Here is a 20383-nt window from a genome sequence, read left to right on the forward strand (position 1 = left end):
CCATAAATTTTAGTGATTCTAGAAACTTTTCTGGGAATCTTACCTAGAAAGTCAGCATAAAGTCTGCTCCTTCATTTGTCCCACTAAATTTATACACCATTACAATCGCTTTAGGATTAGAGTGGATCTATTGTCTTTAGCTGAAACAGGAACAGAAAACAGTCCTCTGAAGATGAATGCAAAGATCAGAACTTGTCCAAAAGTGTGCCAAGGGTTCCTAGTGCTAGGATACTAGGAAAAAGCCCAGTTTCACATTTCAAAAATTCACTTCTAGAGAGATCTTAAAAAAAGTTCTTGTGCCTTCCCATTTATTTGCTGGTATAGTCTCACAATGATATGACCAGTTATACTTATGGGAAAAAATAATATTGGGCCATCGTATATTGACATGAGTAACTATTTTCACCTCTTCTGCATGGACTATCTATATATTATATATATATATATAAAACATATATTTATATATATAACATATATTTATATATATAAATATGTATTACATATATTTATTTATATATATATATATATATATTTTTTTTTTTAAGAGACAGGGTCTGGCTCTGTTGCCCAGACTGGAGTGCAGTAGCAAAGTCATGGCTCACTGCAGCCTCTACCTCTTGGGCTCAAGTGAGCCTCCTGCCTCAGCCTCCTCAGTAGCTGAGACTACAGGCATGAGCCACTGTGCCCAGCCAAATGTTTCTTAAAGAAAGAATAAAAATAAATATAAATAAGTAAATAAAATGATTAAGTTTTTATATTAAAACTTGAAATGCTATTCATTAACAGCTGATATTTGCAACAAAGATTTAGGCTTCCATATGTCCCAGTTTGTTCAGAAATAATAGTGTATCCTTTCACTTTCAAATATGTTTCTTTTGGGTTATAAATAGTTTGACTAACCTAGACATAAACATCAAAGGGTAAATATCTGAAATACATTAAACACTTCAAAACTCGATTGTAAAAAGCCATAAAATAGTATTTGAGTTTCAGTGCTACATTTCAAAGACAATAAAATATTTATGACCAACAAACAAAATACAATCAACCTCATTTGTAACTTGAAAAATAAAACCTAAACTGTAAAACCTTAACATTTTACACCTGTGAGATTGCAAATATTTAGAAATCTGACAATAGGTATGAAATCTCTCTTGAAGACAACAGAAACTCACATACTGTGAGTCAGTGTGTGTTTTGTTGTGATATCTTTGTGGAACAATTTGGTATTCATTATCTGAAAAGTAAAATATATCCTAAACCCATTCTTTTGCCTTCTGGCTATGTTTCCTAAAGAGACATGTAGAATTATGTTCTTATCAACATTGTTGATGATAGCCTTAAAATGGGTAGAACTCACCTTGTAACCACCTGAGAGGTTCTTCCTGCCCACTGCAGAAAGAAAGACCATGACTTTGTAGTAGAGAAAGAGTTTAATAGACACAAGCCTGGCCATGCCACGCGGGAGATGGAGTCCTGTGCAAATCATCTCATTCAAAGCTCCTAGGTTAGGGTTTTTTCGAGGGCAGTTTGGGTGAATGGGTGGGGGTGGCCATGTAACAGGAGCCTGCTGCTGATTGGTTGGGGTGGAGATGAAATCATAGCGGGTTGAAGCTGTCCTCCTGTCTGGCCAAATTACTTCTGGGTGGGGCCACAGAAGGGGGTTGTTGGTCCATGTGGAGCCATGGGCGTCTGAAATGCAAAAATCCTGGAAAGATATCTCAAAAGGCCAATCTGCAATGGTGTTTTATTTGCAGGAGTAATTGGGGAAGTTGTGTATCTTATAATCTCTGGAATAATGGCTGACAATCTTTTATGTCTGCAGGACTCAAGCTCCTCTCCTCTCCCCGGGCTGATGGCCTCCCATCGGCTTTACAAAAGTGGGTTGGGGCAAGGCTTATTATCATTTAAACTGTAGCCTAAGTGTCTTCCAAAGTTAATTTGGCCCAATAGCCCAGGAATAATTAAGGGAAAGGCAAGATGGGGATTGGGTTGGCTTAGCTTACTGTTATAATTTTCTCACCGATAATAACTTGCAAAGCAGGTTCAACACATCTGTTAATAGGTGGGACATTAACAGTAACTAAACCGTGTGTAAATGGGGTATCTATGGGGGAGCCTAGGATATACCATCATCCTAAAAATCAGCTTGTGACATAGTGATGCAATAAAGAGAAATGAAGCAAAACTACATCTATAAGTCTGCGTGTGTCTCATAGACAAAGCTTATGGAGAGGGTATGCGATGTGGAGCAAAATTGTGTAGAAATTGAGGGAATGATAGGTACATAATTCCATGGCATGATGTGTGTGCACTGGAAGTAGTTTGCTGTGGCTGCTCTAACAAATTGCCACAAACTTGATGTCTTATAACAAACGTTATTATCTTACAGTTCTGAAAGTCCAGAGTCCTCAATGAATGTTGTTGGGCTGAAACCAGGGTGTTGGAAGATCTGGGTTCTCTCTGTAGGGGAGAATCTGTTTCCTTGCATATTCCAGCTTCTAGAAGTTGCTGCCATTCTTCTTTTCATGGTCCCTTCTAATGTCTTCAAAGCCAGCAACATTGAGCTGATTCTTCTTCTAACGCCTTCTTCCAATTTTAAGGATCATGTAGAACCCAGCTGGGTAACGCAGGATAATCTCTTTATTTTAAGTTTAGCCTGTCGACTTCCATCTGCAACCATAATTCCCTTCATCATGGGATATAACATACTCAAGTTCCAGATAAAATGATGTGGGCATCTTTGGGGATCATTTTTCTGCCTATGACAGTGTATTAGTCTGTTCTCAAGCTGCTAATAAATACATACCTGAGGCTGGGTAATTTATAAAGGAAAGAGGTTTAATGGACTTACAGTTCAGCATGGCTGGGGAGGCCTCACAATCATGGAGGAAGGCAAAGGAGAAGCGAAGGCATGTCTTACATGGCGCAGGCAAAAAGAGTGTGTGCAGGAGAACTCCCCTTTATAAAACCACCAGATCTCATGAGACTTATTCATGTCACGAGAACAGCACAGGAAAGACCCACCCCCATGATCAATTACCTCCCACCTGGTCCCTCCCACAACATGTGGGAATTGTGGGAGCTACAATTCAAGATGAGATTTGGTTGGAGACACAGCCAAACCACATCAGACAGGGACTGGAATGAGAGGTACTCTTGATCATAGGCTTTGCATTAACAATTTATATTTCCTTGATCTTACAAATATTTGATAAAGCATTGTTAAAAATAAAGAAGATAGTATATTTTTTGTTAATTTCTATTTACGGCAAGGTAGAGAGATTATTGTTTACAGTAGTAATATGAAGTTTATTTCCAATAAAATATATAAGAAATAATTCTAATCTCAATGAGATTATTGTTCACTTGGATGTAGTATAGGGGTGTGTGTGTGTGTGTGTGTGTGTGTGTGTGTGATGTTTACTCTGGAAGCTTAAGGGTTTTCTTCTTTATTCCTGATTTAATGAAGTTTCACAAAATTATGCCCAACTGGTTTGATTTGCTTTTTTCTTTGAATTTTTTTTTTAACTTGCACAGTTCCAATTGAGCACCCTTGGTAGAACACCTGTCTTTCCTCAGTTGTGAGAAATGGTAAATTATTATTTCCTTTGATACAGCATATCATTTTTCCTTTATAATTTTCCCTAAAAAATGGGGTTCAAAAATCTGGATATAAATACCATGTGTACTAAAATGTATTATATATTTTTTCACATAAGATATATTATATACAAAGTATATTTTATATAAATTATATACATATAATATATATCAAATACATATAATATCTAATATATGTAAAGTATATATAATGTATAAAGCATATGAAGCTTCTAAAATGTGTACACACACACACACACATACACACACAATGTGTATGTATGTTTATATGTTTTGGGACAATTCCTCAGCTCAATTTGTGAGGTTATTAAATTTTTCTATTACTCAGTACAACCTGTTCTATAGTACCCTTCTTGAGATTTTATTTCCACATAGTTAAAACAAACACACACACACACACACAAAATCAACAACAGAAGGAAGTGAATTCTCCCCTAGAGCCTCATGAAGTTCTGTGGACACCGTGATGTTAGCCCAGGGAGGCCTATTTCTGGCTCCTATATCTGTAAAGAAATACATTTGTGTTGTTTTAAACCATCAGGCTCGTGGCAACTTCTTACAGCAGCAATAAAACAACCTGACACAATTACCAGTGCTCACCTGTATAAAAAATAATATTGTATAGCACATTAAGGGAAAATGATAGGGATACTGATATAAATTTGCCAACAATAGCTACTTTTATAATAGAAAACATCAATAATAAAATAATGCAAAAGATTAAGAACAAAGTTAAATGCTGGATTCCTGTATGTCCAAATTAAAATCTACTGGAGGCTTCCCATGACAAACTGGATTTCATGTACACAGCTTTTGTTACATCCAGTTTAACACTCTAAGTGGATATGCACCATAATGTATCAAGATTTTAAAAATGGTAATGGCTTCAAATTATAATCACGATCAATGGAGTTTTTTGGTATCACATATGCATTTAAAAAAAATCAGTGTGTATTTATGCAAGTATTTGAAGACTGTGCATTTGGTTGTTATCCCTGAAGTCTCTCCCTCCTGGTGCCTTTGTTTTCTGTGCATTTCACGATTTTTTGGCATGATAGCCTATGATTTGTCTTGCAATTGTTTCTGTGGGATTGTGTCAAAGCCTATGGGAGCATATGGATTTGCGTCTGACAGGGGCTGGGGACACAAAGTGTGAGGTCACTTTAAATTAATTTGGCCGGGCGTGGTGGCTCATGCCTGTAATCCCAGCACTTTGGGAGGCTGAGACAGGTGGATCACCTGGGGTCAGGGATTCGAGACCAGCCTGGACAACAGGGTGAAACCCCATCTCTACTAAAGATACAAAACTTAGCTGGGCATGGTGGCACATGCCTGTAGTCCCAGCTACTCGGGTGGCTGAGGCAGGAGAATTGCTTAAACCCAGGAGGTGGAGGTTGCAGTGAGCTGAGATCACGCCACTACACTCCAGCCCAGGCGACAGAGTGAGGCCCTGTCTCAAAAAAAATAATAATAAATAAAAATTAATTTATATATAAAAATTCTGGGGCCACAGAGTAATTGTCTATTCAGGCTAAAAATGTACTGCCTGGTGGTTATGAGCTTGCAAGGGTAGATTATTTATCCCTTCTATTGACAGCCGAGATTGCAGATAGGCAATTTTCTTTGCTATCTTTGTGAGAGGGCACATTTCTAATTCACCTTCCCTGAGGTTGAAATGCTTTCGGGGTCCACATTTGTGAGAGTTTTGTATTAGATGCGCTACACTGACTAAGTGTGGGACTTTATGTTCTTTCCCTTGCACTTCATAAGGCTGTGAAAATGGAAGCTCAATTTCCCCACATTGGAGCATTGTGCATTAGTTGAGTGCCAGTTAGTTCTTGTGTCTTGGATTTAAAAGATTTAGCCTGCTAATTCTTTTTTTATTATTATTTTTTGCAGTCCATGAATTGAAGATTTGTTGTTCATTCCATACTTCGTGTTTGCCTTCATCAGGTTGGCATATATGAGAATGCTAACAAGGAGAGTTCGTAAAGAAAACAAAATGTATTTTAAAACATTATTGATGGAAACAAATTCCCTTTTTTCTCACACTGTCTAGATGTAAGCATTTAAAAAACATGTATAATTGATGTGTGTATGTGTGTATTTGGTGTGTTATTAAAATTAATTTGGGGTCAGGCGTGGTGGCTCACACCTGTAATCCCAGCACTTTGGGAGGCCGAAGTGGGCCAGATCACCTGACCAACATGGCAAAACCCCATCTCTACTACAAACAAAAAAATTAGCTGGGCATTGTGGCACATGCCTGTAATCCCAGCTACTTGGGAGGCTGAGGCAGGAGAATCTCTTGAACCTGGGAGGCGGAGGATGCAGTGAGCCGAGATTTTGCCATTGCACTTCAGTCTGGGTGACAGAGTGAGACTCTGTCTCAAAATAATAATAATCAAAAGAAGTAGCTCAGTAAACATCAGGTTACTTCAGGTCACTTTTCTTGTAAGGTTTAAAGCAGAGAGGACTTATGCTGACTCAGGTTATCTGGGCCCTTTCTGATTAGTTGCTGTGACTTTCCTATTCTTGAGCAAAACTAATTGGTTTGGGATTTTCCAGCTTCCCTAAAATTTCACTTTTGTTATTTGGCACTTAGCATGAGTGACTCCATTTTAATCTGGTCTGTTGGGACCTGGTATAGGAGGTCAGCCCAAAACAACTCCCTTCCATAAATTTTATATAATGATTCTGTTAGATTAGCTTGTGTGAGTTCTGGGGGTTTTTGTCGTTTGTTTGTTTTTCGAGATGGAGTCTCACTTTGTTGCCCTGGCTGGAGTGCAGTGGCGCTATCTTGGCTCATTGCAACCTATGCCTCCTGGGTTCAAGTGATTCTCATGCTTCAGCCTCCCAAGTAGCTGGGATTACAAGCACACACTATCACACCCAGCTAATTTTTGTATTTGTAGTAGAGATAGCGTTTCACCATGTTGGTCAGCCTGACCTCAAACTCCTGACTTCAAGTGATTCATACACCTCAGCCTCCCAAATGTTGGGATTACAGGTATGAGCCACTGCACCTAGCAAGTCTGTGTGAGTTCTGTTTTTCTGAGTGGATCGTGACTAATATACTCTCTATTTTTATTAAATTAAAAGCTAACTTAAATTTAAATTTTATTTTACTTTGGATAACTTTGCATAGTTGATTGATTACTAGTAGAAATCCCTTTGTGCCCTGGAATTAATAGGGCATATGAATTCCAAGAGCCCTTCATTCCTCACCAGTGACAATTACTTGTCTAGAAGAATGATATGTCAGTTCAGCAATTTTCCCAGAGACAAGATACTTTTGTGTAAATAATGGGCAACATTAGCATTCTAACCTATAATATTTGTATGTCTAGAAATCTTTGTTTCCAGATTTAAGTCTTCATGTAAACCCAATAAAAGTTACACTAGCATAAATTGTTCATTCAGTTTTTCTTAACAAATGTGTTATTGATATTTTAAGAATTATAAATTTTAAGTGAGGGTTTTAATATTAGGATTATGGTACCACCAAATATTGAACCAAAAAAATTCTTTATGATTGTTGAGCTAATTCATTATTTAAAAATATATATATAACTCATGTTATGTCTTAAGACTCAAAGTTGGATTAGACAACTCAATTTCCCAACAAATGCAAGTTAATTTCCTGAAGAAGTTATCCCAATAGACAAAGCAGAATAGAATTGTAAAATATCACCTTTTATTCACATTAACATGTCTACTTGTCTGTCAGTGAAAAGAATAATGAAATTCTTTCTCTTTCAAGTCTCATAGATATTCAAAGGATATTGTCAACTCTCCTTTTCTATTTCGTACCCCCTGCCACTGTGTAGTTATTGGCAATGTTGATATTCTGTCATGGAAATTATCTCATTGGCTCATGCATACATCTTTTCTCATATCTTAACATGAGTAAGTGAGTGAAGCCCTAGACCACAAAAATAATTAAATTTAAAGAAAAAAATTCATCATATACATTAAATCAACACTATTCTAAAGCACATATTTTAAGCATTATTGGCAGAGATTTATACTTTAAATGTTGCCTAATTCATTTCAGTTCCAGAGTTGCACATTGAAATTTAACACTATAGAGGAAAACAAATCACAACATAAATGTCTGTGATGGTTTTTAATTTACAAGTGTCTGTCACATGCCTTATGTTTTAAACATGAATGGCATTCACGTCTTTCACAGTAGATTTGTCTATTTCTTTTATGCCTCTCATGAGCTTGCAGCATATTGGAGAGTAGATCAAATCTTAGTTGTTTTTATGGAGCAAGAAAACTTGACATTCTACCCTTGTTTCATCTAAAGTTTCAGGAAGATCTGGGCAAGTCTTGAAGTCTGTTGTGTACAGTACATGTGGATAAGTAAGAAATTTTCTGGAATTATGCATTTTGTTGGAGGAATATTGAGCTGGTTCAGAAAATCAACATCAGAAAAAAGTATATTTTAATGCGTTTGGTAGGTTCTGCTGAAATTATTTTCTTACTCTAGCCACTTCTCAAAAACGTAATGTAAAAACAAAAGTTATGCTATGAAAATCTCAGGAATATATAATGTGTATCAGGCAGAACCTCTCCGCCATGTTTACAAGAATTTACCAGAGGTTGTTCCTTGGATTTAGTTAACTTGTGCTTGTTCCCCAAAAAGTTACTTATTCACATGACCTTATAGCCCTAAGATACATGATACTACTTACAGGTTTTGAAACACAGGCTTTTGTTAGACAACACAATTTTGGTTTTTATCTGACATTTTTGCACATTTCTTCTCGAGCCCTATTGTGGATACTTTCTTTTACCCTCTCTGAAAACTTTCACGTTCTCCATAGATGCCTGAGTATCTATTTTCTTATTTTTGTCTAACCATTCTCAACACGCAGTTGAATTTAATCCTTTCAAATAGTATCTAAAACCCGATTACTTGCCTGTCTAGAAATCTTACTAGCTACACACCAAACACTGATCTCTCTCCTTAAATCTATACCTTGAATATTTAATAAATTTTTATCTTGTACAAGCAATGATCTGACAACTTGTCTCTTAATATGTTTCTGTTTCATGTTTATTTATTTTTAGAAATGATATGCTCACAATGATTTTTGCCTTTTTTTCCTTTAAAGATGTCTTTCTGTTTTAATTATGTGTGATTTTTCTTTTGAGATGTGTCTCTGAACATCTTTTCCCTCCTCTTGTTCCCCTTTTCTTACAAAATCTTTGTTTGTTTGTTTGCTTGCTTGTTTTGAGACAAGGTTTTGCTCTGTTACGCAGGCTGAGAGCAGGGGTGTGATCATAGCTCACTGTAGCCTCAACCTCCCCAGGCTCAAGTGATCCTCTCACTTCAGCCTTCCAAGTAGCTGGGACCACAGGTGCACACCACCAAAAATGCATGGGGCTAATTTTTGTATTTTTTGTGGAGACAGGGTTTTGCCATGTTGCTCAGGCTGGTCTCAAACTCCTGGACTCAAGGGTCCAGTCCACCTCGGCTTCCCAAAGTGCTAGAACTGTAAGCATGAGCCACTGTGCCTGGCCCTCTTATAAAATCTTTATGTTGGGCCCCTTCATTCTCTTTATTCTTCTCTTTATTTTTCATCTTTTCTGTTTTTCTGTAAATTTCCTTTGCTTTGGTAAATAAACAGGTGAGTCTCTTGGCTTACTTAGTATAATCTCTTTATTTAAATTATGGGCTTTAAAATTGTGTTTCTTAATTTGTTGAAATGAAAAATATAATAGCATCCCTTACTCTTTCTATGAAGGGTGAAGAAACTGACTTTAATTTGATATTTGAAACTCTCATTTTAAAGAGTTTTAATATACTTTTGCCTATATACATTTTCATGTTTATTTTTATTTGGGTATAACAATGAACTATATTCCTTATGTTGACATGGTATATCATAATTTAGTTTTATTAAACACCTAGTTGTATTATTTTATAATCTTAATGGTTACTGACTGAGATATTGGTGTATAATTAAGATAAACCAATATAGGCAACATAGATAATCCAAATTATGTTTTTAGGAAAAAGTAAACTGATAAATAAGAATATTAAGATAACATTATTTGTCATTGTGATGAGATTGAGGCAAGGCCAATAACAATTTATAAAACAGAATTATTTCATATATCTACTTTGTCCAAAGAGTAACTTGGTTGCAGATATTATATGAACTTTAATCTTTTTTCTTAGGGATGCAAACCAAATATTTAAATAAATTAAAAGGGTAAAATATTGAAGTACAATATGCATTCCTTTCTTACAAACTACTAACCAAGACCATTAATTAAAGTGATATTTGAACCATTTTTCTTTTTGACATATGGGTTAAATCACAAAACAAAACAAAAACAATACATAACTACATATATGTAATTATATTTAACTACATATGTAAATAATATAGTTACCATTTATGTGGCTATATTTAACTATATCTGTATATATAACTGCCTTTATATATATCATAAAGAAGCAAAACAATTAAAGCATAAAGGATACAATTTTTTTCAGAAATTTGAATTTTTCTTGTTTATATGAACCATTATCAATCACTATAAACCAACCAGAATACTTGCTCAGTTAAATTTTAAGAAAACCTGTAATTCATTAATTAACTTTAAGATTATTCAAAGAATAGCATTCTTATTCTCAAAAATATTTCAAAGTAATAACATAGAAACTTTTTGTCTAATTCCAAAGGAAGCGAGGGGAACTCATTTTGACGAAGCAGCAGGAGATGTGGGATTTACATGCATTGCTGCCTACTGGAAACGCTGATCAATGAAGGAACCAAATACATATAATTGAGAGCCATTGGATGCTACAGAGGAATAGCTGCGTTAGAATAAAAGTACTTTATGATTACATTCTGAAGCTGCCATGCCATTCTACGTCCAGCACCATTATAACAATGACATTTGTTTTCATCTGCTTTTGTAAAGGTTTGAATTGGCTCAGGATTTGAGTGATTATTAAGTACTAGTTTTATTGACTACCAGAGCCTCTATTTTAAAAATTATGTATGTAATTTCCAAAGGTATGTTTCTCGTCATTAATTTCATTGCCCTTATTTCAAGGGGCCTGCCATGATCTTCATTTTTAGTAACTTGATTGTTTAGATTATACACTAGAAAGATGCTCGTCAACTTACAATGGGCTTATGTCCTGATACATCCATTGTAATGAAAATATGTATAAGTTGAGAATGCATTCAATACACTTAACCTCCCAAGCATCACAGCTTAGCCCAATCTACCTTAAATGTGCTCAGAACACTTATATCAGCCTACCATCGGGCAACATCATCCAACTCAAAGCCTATTTTATGATAAAGTGTTGACAAATTCATGTAATTTTATTGAGTACTGTACTGAACATAAAAAACAGAATGGTTGTATGGATACTCCAAGTATGGTTTCTACTGAATGCATATCCATTTTGTACCATTGTAAAGGCAAAAAGTCTTCAGCCTAACCATTTTGAGTTGAAGACTGTCAATGTACTTGTCCAAGATTATTCACAGGATGTTAGAGTTGTTTTTCTTTCTGTTGTGAGGACTTCTATAGGTATAATGCTTTATTACAGCCAATAGCTTCTTCTGGATTTATGCTATATCAAGACTATCCTTGATATAAAAATTGTATTTTGTAGATCCTGATAATTATTGAGCTGACAGTGAGTAAACGTAAACACTAAAGCTTGGGAGAAGGAACAGGCTCTGAAATGCGTACGGTTAGATGAAGTGGTTGCATTGTTCCCAGTGGCAAATCCATACGAGTCTGCAGCAAACTCAGTCCTTGCCTCCTCAGAGAAAAGAATTTGGCTGAGGAGTGTAAGGCAGAGGGGGAGACCAAGGTAAGTTTGAGAGCAGGAGTGAAAGTTTATTAAAAAGATTTAGAGAAGCCAGGCGTGGTGGCTCACGCCTGTAATCCCAGCACTTTGGGAGGCCAAGGCAGGTGGATCACGAGGTCAGAAGATCGAGACCATCCTGGCTAACATGGTGAAACCCCGTCTCTACTAAAAATATAAAAAATTAGCCGGGCGTGGTGGTGGGTGCCTGTAGTCCCAGCTACTCGGGAGGCTGAGGCAGGAGAATGGCGTGAACCCGGGAGGCGGAGCTTGCAGTGAGCCGAGATCGCGCCACTGCACTCCAGCCTGGGCGACAGAGGGAGACTCAGTCTCAAAAAAAAAAAAAAAAAAAAAGATTTAGAGCAGGAGGTAAAGAAAGCAAAATACACTTGGAAGAGGGCTAAGTGGGTGACTTGAGAGATCCAAGTGCCCGGTTCTGCCCTGGACTTGGGGTTGTATACATTGGCATGGCTTCAGGGTTTGTGTTTTTCCTCCCTTGATTTTTCCCTTGGGGCAGGCTGTCGGCATGTGCAGTGCCCTGCCAGCACTTGGGAGGGTCCGCATGCACAGTGTGTCTACTGAAGTTGTGTGCATGCTCAGTTGAGGCATTTTTCCCTAACCAGTCAAATATTCCTGCAGGAAGGTCATATACAGGTTAAATTCCTCCGCCATTTTGCCTTTTAGTGCACATGCTTGAGCCCTCTTGCCCAGCTCATGAGACCTTATTGGGAAGCTGCTGACAACCAGCTTCAGGTGTTTTCTCTCTATTGGGAGACTACCTTTCCTTGGTGCTGGCTGTGACCAATTATTATTTTAGAGAGAGAGTTTAACAACCACCTTACCATCACCTGATGGTCACCTGACATTCCCAGCAGGGGAGAGGGGCCTCTCCAGGCTACTCATGTCTGCCTAACTACCTACTCTAACAGCATGAATACACTCACATACATGAACTCACAGAGGGTTATTTGGCCTGAAACACAAAACTGTAACAACTTCTCAACCACATATTCTCAAATACCAGAAGATACCAGAATTATCAAGGCAAACACACAGAAATGCAAATTGAAACTAAATTCCGTGTTCTCTACTACCTTAAATATCCACATAAACCTACTGATGAAATACACAAAACAAACTAATTTAAAAGTCTTTCTCTACTACTGCCACCAGTGTAGACAGATAATCAGCTATGTGCAAACCAGAATCAATTCTAAGAATACACTTGGCTAACAACCAGATTCATGACTTAGAAGCCAACACGCTCAATCACCTTAATTGAAATTCACAGATGAGCCGTAAGAAGATGACCAGAAAACTCAAGGGGTGGAGGTTTGGGTGAGGAACAATCGAAGGTTACATACTCTGTTGACAACCATGATGGAAACTTTTGTGCAGTGACTGATATTTTAAAATCTCAAATATAGACTGTCAAAGAATAACTCAGAGATGTTTATCTGGATAGTAATAATTGGGTCACGTATAAATGAAAGAGATGTTAGATCAGTTGTCAGTGGTCAAAAGCAAAATCAGGCTTATAAGAGAAAGGGAAGGCAAATAATTAGAGTCAAGAACATTTGGTCATGCTGTAGATTTGTAGAAATGTTGATTAGCTAGCAGACAGAAAAGCGGTCAGCCTTGAAAATTTAATTTTAAGGAAAGCGGTGAGAGTCAGTAAAAAAACTCATTTTAATTGTATATGTATATAACATCCTAAGAGATAACCTCGTGGCACTCATGTGATTGTCTCTATTTGAAGCTTTCCAGAGTCCTCAATTAGCACCTGCATTTTATTCATAATTAATGCTGGCCTGTACAGAATTTCTCATAACCAGCGCATGGATACCCCTTGAGAATATTGGAATGAAATCATATTAAGTGGTAGGTTCTTTTTACTTTTACACCTTACGTACCATAGTGCTGGATTTTTTTTTCAATGCCAATTCTAGACAATATTTCTTTCCTTCTACCATATAACAACTAGCTAATTTAAAGCATGTACTATCAGCCTATACACACACTACCTCTTTATAAAGGTTACTATACAATTTGCAATCATTTGGCCTTTCCTCATTCATTAAAGATTTTTAGTATGTTGCTGCGACCACAAAATTCATAATTTGAAATACTCACCTGTGAGAATATAGTAGAGGTGGGGCCTTTGGGAGGTCATGAGGGTGGAGTCTCATGAATGGGACGAGTGCCCTCATAAAAGAGGACCCAGAGAGCTTCCTTGCCCCTTCTACCACGTGAGGACACAGTGAGAAGGCGCCATCTATGAACCAGGAAGTGGGTTCTCACCAGACACTGAATCTGCCCTGACTTGATCTTGGAATTCCAGCCTCCAGAACTGTGAGCAATAAATGTCTGTTGTTTATAAGATACCTAGTCCACGGTGTTTTGTTATAGTATCCTAAAAGGACTAAACAAGCTTACTCTGTTTCTTTTAGCCTTTTACCTTTGCAATCTTTTGTAATGATTGTAATCTCCACATACGTAATTTTGTAATGATTGTAATCTCCACATATGTAATCACCTACAAATTCTGGCTTCTCAGTTCTTTGAACTTCCGACTTCCAAAGTTTTTTTTTGTTTTTACACACAAGAACTTCTCACTCCTCCTATTGCTTTAACATAGGCATTAGGAATAAATAATACAGACATAATGTGGTTAATGTGGTTTTTTTTTTTTTTTTTGAAACAGAATCTCACTCTGTCATCCAGGCTAGAGTGTAATGACGTGGTCTTGGCTCACTGCAACCTCCGCCTCGCGGGTTCAAGCGATTCTGCTGCCTCAGTCTTCCAAGTAGCTGGGACTATAGGCACATGCCACCACACCTGGCTAATTTTTGTATTTTTAGTAGAGACAGGGTTTCACTATGTTGGCCAGGCTGGTTGTGAACTCCTGACCTTGTGATCCGCCCACCTTGGCCTCCCAAAGTGCTGGGATTACAGGCGTGAGCCACTGTGCCTGGCCTTGTTGGTTTTTGTTTTTGTTTTTTTGGGACAGAGTCTCACTCTGTCGCCCAGGCTGGAGTACAGTGGCACGATCTCGGCTCACTGCAACCTCTGCCTCCCGGGTTCAAGCGATTCTCCTGCCTCAGCCTCCTGAGTAGCTGGGATTATAGGCACACACCACCACACCCGGCAAATTTTTGTATTTTTTAGTAGAGATGTGGTTTCACCATGTTGGCCAGGCTGGTCTTGAAGTCCTGACCTCGTGATCTGCCCGCCTTGGCCTCCCAAAGTGTTGGGGTTACAGGCATGAGCCACCAAGCCCAGCCTTGTTTTTTTGTTTTGTTTTGTTTTGTTTTTGTTTCTAAATCACCAATTCATGCATCTGCATTTCTGAATATCACTTCTTATTCATCCAGCTAACTCTGCTAATGCTATCAGGACTTCCAATTCAATGATCTCACCTTTTCATTACCCCTCACCTCTGAATGACCTCACTTTCCTGTTTACTCAATTTACTTTCCTTGTCCAGCTTTGTAATTACTTTTTTACAATACACTCCACTCTCTTGTTCTATTTCTCTTCAGTTATGTCCCTCTGCCCAAAGCCCATGCCAGTTCACGAAACCACTTTTACAAAAATTTAATCAGTGAGAAAATTATGACAGTGAAAGAGATCCAAGCTAACTCACCCCACCATCTTGCCTTTCCCTTAAATATTCCAGAGCTTTTGGACCAAGGTAACTTTGGAACACATTTAGGCTATAGTTTAAATGATAATAGGCCTTGTCTAAGACTCAATCACTTTTGTAAAGCTAATGGGAAACCATCAGGCTGCGAAGATGGGAGAAGCCTGAGTCTTCCAAAGGTGCAGACATCCAGCCATTGTTCTGGAGGTTATAAGATATGCACCTTCCCCAATTACTCCTGCAAATAACACCACTAGTGTAGATTGCCTTTTTGAGAGATATCTTTCCAGTTTTTTTCATGTGTGACACCTATGGCTCCACCTGGACCTGCCAACCCTGCTCTCTTATAGCCTCACCCAGAAGCAATTCAGCCTGTAGGAGCAATATTTGAGAGATATTATAGCAGAGCAAGGGAGGGGCTGTACCATGGAAACTGTCTTGGATTAAAGTCCACCTCCTCCATTTACCAGCTATGCCTTTTTGACTTAAGTACTCTGTATCTGTAGTTAATAATTTCTCACTGGTGAAATAAAAATAATGCATTCATTCAGTTTTGTTATACAGATGAATCATGCACATAGTGTTCTATTCAATACTATCATTATTTACTATTATTGTTATTTTGATTACCATTGTCAGATAAGATTACTGCCTCCTTTGTGAAGGACTTCCTTTTCTTAGCCTTTCTGCACTTACCCCTGGTGATCTGTTAGTGCTACATGCATTCAAATGTCATAATACTCCAGTGACTCCCCAAGGATAACTTCAGCATTGACCTCTCACCTGAAAGCCAGGGTCAAATATCCATGGGCCAACTTAACAACTAGATAAGAAACTAGAGACACAGCTGCACACAGCTGGTAAACAGAATTGGTTGACAGGGCTGATAGGGTTTAGCTGTTTCCCCAACCAAATCTCATCTTGAATTGTAGCTCCCATATTCCACATGTGTCGTGGGAGGGACCTGGTGAGAGGTAATTGAATCATGGGGGCGGGGTTTTCCTGTGCCTTCCTAGTGATAATGAATAAGTCTCATGAGATCTGATAGTTTTATAAAGGGCAGTTCCCCTGCACACTCTCTCTTGCCTGCCACCATGTAAGACATGCCTTTGCTCCTCCTTTGCCTTTGGCCATAATTGTGAGGCCTCCCCAGCCGTGAGAACTGTGAGTCTATTAAACCTCTTTTTCTTTATAAATTACCCAGTCTTGGGTATGACTTTATTAGCAGCATGAGAATGGACTAATACAAGGGCAGATTGAAGGATTTGAAGATTGGGGTACATGAAGAGGACAGAAAGATATGGAGGTCTGAGTAATTTGGGTTTGTGCAGGACTTATTAAGGAATCAGAATTTCATCTGGGTGGGACTATAGTCATTGGAGGGGTGAAAATGAAGGATGTGGGGGTGATTTCCTGACAGCAAGCAGACTGCTTAGGAGTTCTTTTTGATACTCCAGTGAAACATGGCATTGCTTTGGCTGTGTCAAGGGCAGTGGTAGTCATGGAGTGGTGAGAGAGGAGTATTTTGGTGGTAGACCTAATAGGAATGGCTGAAGGATTGACCATGGAGTATGAGGAATTTGTTTTGATTTGGGGTAACTGAGTGAAAAATTGGACCCCTTCATGTGATAGTGAAGCTTAGGAACATCTAGCATAAACTTTGACATATTCTGTTGTAGATCAGTCTATCTGGCATCCAAGAGTTGGTTAACTCAGAGCCTTACACAAAGTGAATAACTGCTTAAAAAAATAAAGAAATTGAAAGATGTAGGGGAAAGTGGGGAAGGGAAAGAGTGAGAATGTAATAATGGTTAAATTAGGTCATTCATGCAGTTTTCTCTTCTCCCATAGGCTTTTTCACCCAGAATCCTCATCTTTTGAGGTAAAATCCTATGGGAAGATTTTTCTTGACTTATTTCGGTAGGAATAAATGTTCAGCCCCAGAAAATAATGGGAGAATTGCATTCTTCCTACTTTGATTTTGTCTGTGTCTTGCTCCCGTACAGATCTGGTTTACAACCTGGGCTTTGGGCTCTGGGCCAATCCCTAATTACATTTTAGATGGAGTTATTTTTTTTTCTTTTATGATTTTTATTGTTATGGATTTCAGAAAGGACGGCAAGGTAAATATGAGTTTGCTCCCCTATCTTTCTCTATAAGCCTTAGACTTTTAAATACTTAGATGTTCCAGCCTTAAAGGGAAATTTATAGCCTTTTTGGAATGTGAGTTATCTTCAGTTCCCGTTTCCTTAACTCAGGTAGGTATGAATAAGAAAGCACATTTCAAGTTAAATTCTAAAGCTCACTTGTTACCATACACATAATAGCATAAAATTAAAATGTTCCCTACCTCTTCTATTTTGAAATATCATGGTTTAATGAATTATTCTCTACTTCAAGTATTTTACTATCACATTTAGTACCTCTCCCGCTGGCCATCCTTGCTCCGAGCAGACATGTTTTGTTACTGGCCTTCACAGAAACATTTTCCCATTTGTAACATCAGTGGTTTTACTGTGAAACATTACCAAATCAAACTTTACTGCTCTGTGATTAAAATGACCTTAAGAATAATCACAGCATAAAGTATCCAACTCAACTCAAACTGAAACTTGACCATCCTTGAAATTTCATGCCCGTGGCCTGCAACTGAAATTATTCTTCTGATCTTTTTAACAACTCACTCCCTTTTACCTTCAAGATTATGAGGATAAAGTTTAGATGAATAATTAAAATAATATACAGCATTTCTCAAGGAATTCATGTATAATACTCAAAGCACATCATTCTGAGTTACACCTGAGATGAAATACACCTTTTTGGAGAACAGAATTCATAAAGAAAAACATAGCCAGGATCTAACTCAGAATAAAATTTGTGTGAAGGTATTGTAACTTATTAAGAACCTACTATGTACAAGTCACTGTGCTAAACATTAGAGAAATCATCTTTAACCTTCTCAGTACTCATGAAGGTTGGGTAATATCTCCCTCTATTTCTTAGGATATTAGCCACATGGATCTTACATGTTTTGTTTAAAGAGGTAAATGAAGGATTTGTTCAATCAGCAAATTCTCTACTTGCAAACTACGTTAAATCACCTTTTTAAAATAAAAGTGTATGACACCCAATAAGAGATAGTAACTGCAGTGACTTTGTTTTATTAATATAAAGACATTGAAGTATGCTACTCAGGGAGATGTCTAACCACGACTGATGAGAGGTGACTTCCATAGAATTAGATAATGAACAAGAGACACAAAGTAGTTTGGTGTATCTAAATAAATATGGTTGGTCATTGTTCTTACACATTAGTATTATTATAAATAATTATAAGCCCCCTACATAGAAATATGTTTCAAAATCTTTGATAGCTCAGTTAAATTTTGTCACCAACTACTGATAAGATGATGGTCATCATAGATGAAAATGCCAAACTCTATCTGGTGCTCACTAATTTCACCTTTCTGATCATCATTATTCTGTATGTTGGACCAGCCATAATACACAAGGCTTATTTTGTAAAGAAGTACATGAGTAAATACATGACCTCATGAATAACAAATATTGCTGAGATGGGAGAGTTCCCTGCACCCCTTCGTGGGACTTGCAACAGGGGTGTGGCTCACTTACTCGGCTGCCGTGCTCAAACCCCTTGCTGGAGGAGGAGCGTGCAGGCAAGCTGGTGCCTGGGCTGGGGACAGTGTTTCTGGGCCCTGACCACATGGCAGCATGTAGGGGTGTGTTACAATTAATGCTCTTTCAGCAGATACCATCCACAGATGGCTAAGTGTTAATCAGCTCAGTGGAAGGTCAGGGAGACAGCCTTTTACACCCTGCCCTCTTGGCACCTGGGTCCTTTTCCAGCATTCAAGAAGAATCAAGTCACATGGACTTGAAGGATGGTGAATTCAGAAATTTTATTGGGTAATAGAGGTGGCTCTCAGTGGGATGGGGAGCTGGAAAGGGGATGGAGTGGGAAGAGAATCTTCCCCTGGAGTTCAGCCATCTCAGGCAGAACTCCTCTCCAATGGTCCTGAGCCAAACTCCTCTCAACATTCAGATGCTTCTTCTTTTCCCTCCTTCCCTGCCACATCACTCTGTTCCTCTGCCAGTGGAGCTTGGTGTTTTTATGGGTACAGGATGGGGGGTGTGGTGGGCCAGGGTGGTTTTGGAAAAAGCAACATTCAGGCAGGAAAACAGGGATGTGAAGTTCTCATTTAGGGCTGTGGGCCCAGGCTTGTGGGTGCTGCTTTTATTGGGGAACCGCCCTCTTCTACCCAGTATTTCCCTGCCTCCTGTCCATATCATTGCCACTTATTGAAATTTGGCCATTTTCAACAAGGGTATGAGCATATGTGCTTGGCAGGCACTATAAAGTTTGAATAAACAAGCTGTGTTGCTGAGGTAGAGTGATGTATTAGTTGACTATACTTTTTAGTCTAGGAAAGTCATAATGAGGCTTTTAACAAAGTGTATGGTTGGGGATAGGGAGAAAATGAGAAAATGGGACACATGATAATGACAGAGGTTTGGCAGATTTACCAAATCGTTGGGTGCACAAGATTTGGCAGATAGCAGGAGCAACAATGACTCTAGTGGTTTTTCATTGGGTGAAGAAATAAAGTAAAGGAACTTATTTGAAGGGATGCAGATTGCTGCAAATCTGTGTATGGTGATTTTGAGATGCAAGCCTATGAGCTAGTCCAGTAGGCAGAGGGGTAATGTGGTTTGGAATAAAGGGAGCTGAAATCCATGCAGCTCCTAGATGTTTAGACACCATTGGTATAAGGTGGTTTGGGAAACCAGGGTCTTTGAGGTCAGCACCAGGGGAATATAGAGAAGAAGCAGAGAGAGGGTAGAAGAGATTGAAACCGCCTTTGCAAAAATTATAGCTGAGGAAATTATGGCTATGACAGAGATCAGACCTAACTGACTCCATCTTGCTTCTAACGTTTAACCTGTCCTTGTTCATTCCTTGGCATAGGCCAAACTAACCTTGGGGAGGAATTGAGCTTATGGTTTGACTCTGAAACAAAACTGATAATAGCCCTTTCATGAAAAGACCCCCTTCTTGCCTGGGGACCACTCTGCCTTTGTATGACTAACAAATTAGCTACAAATTAGAAATTATGGTTGGGAGCCATGTGGCCTCTGGATGCAAGAGTCTGAACCTCCCCAAATCACTCCTGCGGATAATATCACTGTTGTAAAACCTAAGATCAGTGCTTGAGATATTTTGTAGACTCTGCACTCAAAGG

At 38.3% G+C, this 20383-nt stretch overlaps 1 non-coding gene across 1 annotated transcript; it reads left to right on the forward strand.

Annotated features, from left to right (window-relative positions):
• Window positions 1-300: 300 nt before the first annotated feature.
• Window positions 301-430, forward strand: LOC112438583 (small nucleolar RNA SNORA20). Its single transcript, XR_003026989.1, has one exon. It is a non-coding gene; the product is annotated as a small nucleolar RNA SNORA20 (small nucleolar RNA).
• Window positions 431-20383: the final 19953 nt, after the last annotated feature.

This window comes from Pan paniscus, chromosome X (genome assembly GCF_029289425.2).
Source record: "Pan paniscus chromosome X, NHGRI_mPanPan1-v2.0_pri, whole genome shotgun sequence".
In the NCBI taxonomy this organism is placed as follows: domain Eukaryota; kingdom Metazoa; phylum Chordata; class Mammalia; order Primates; family Hominidae; genus Pan; species Pan paniscus.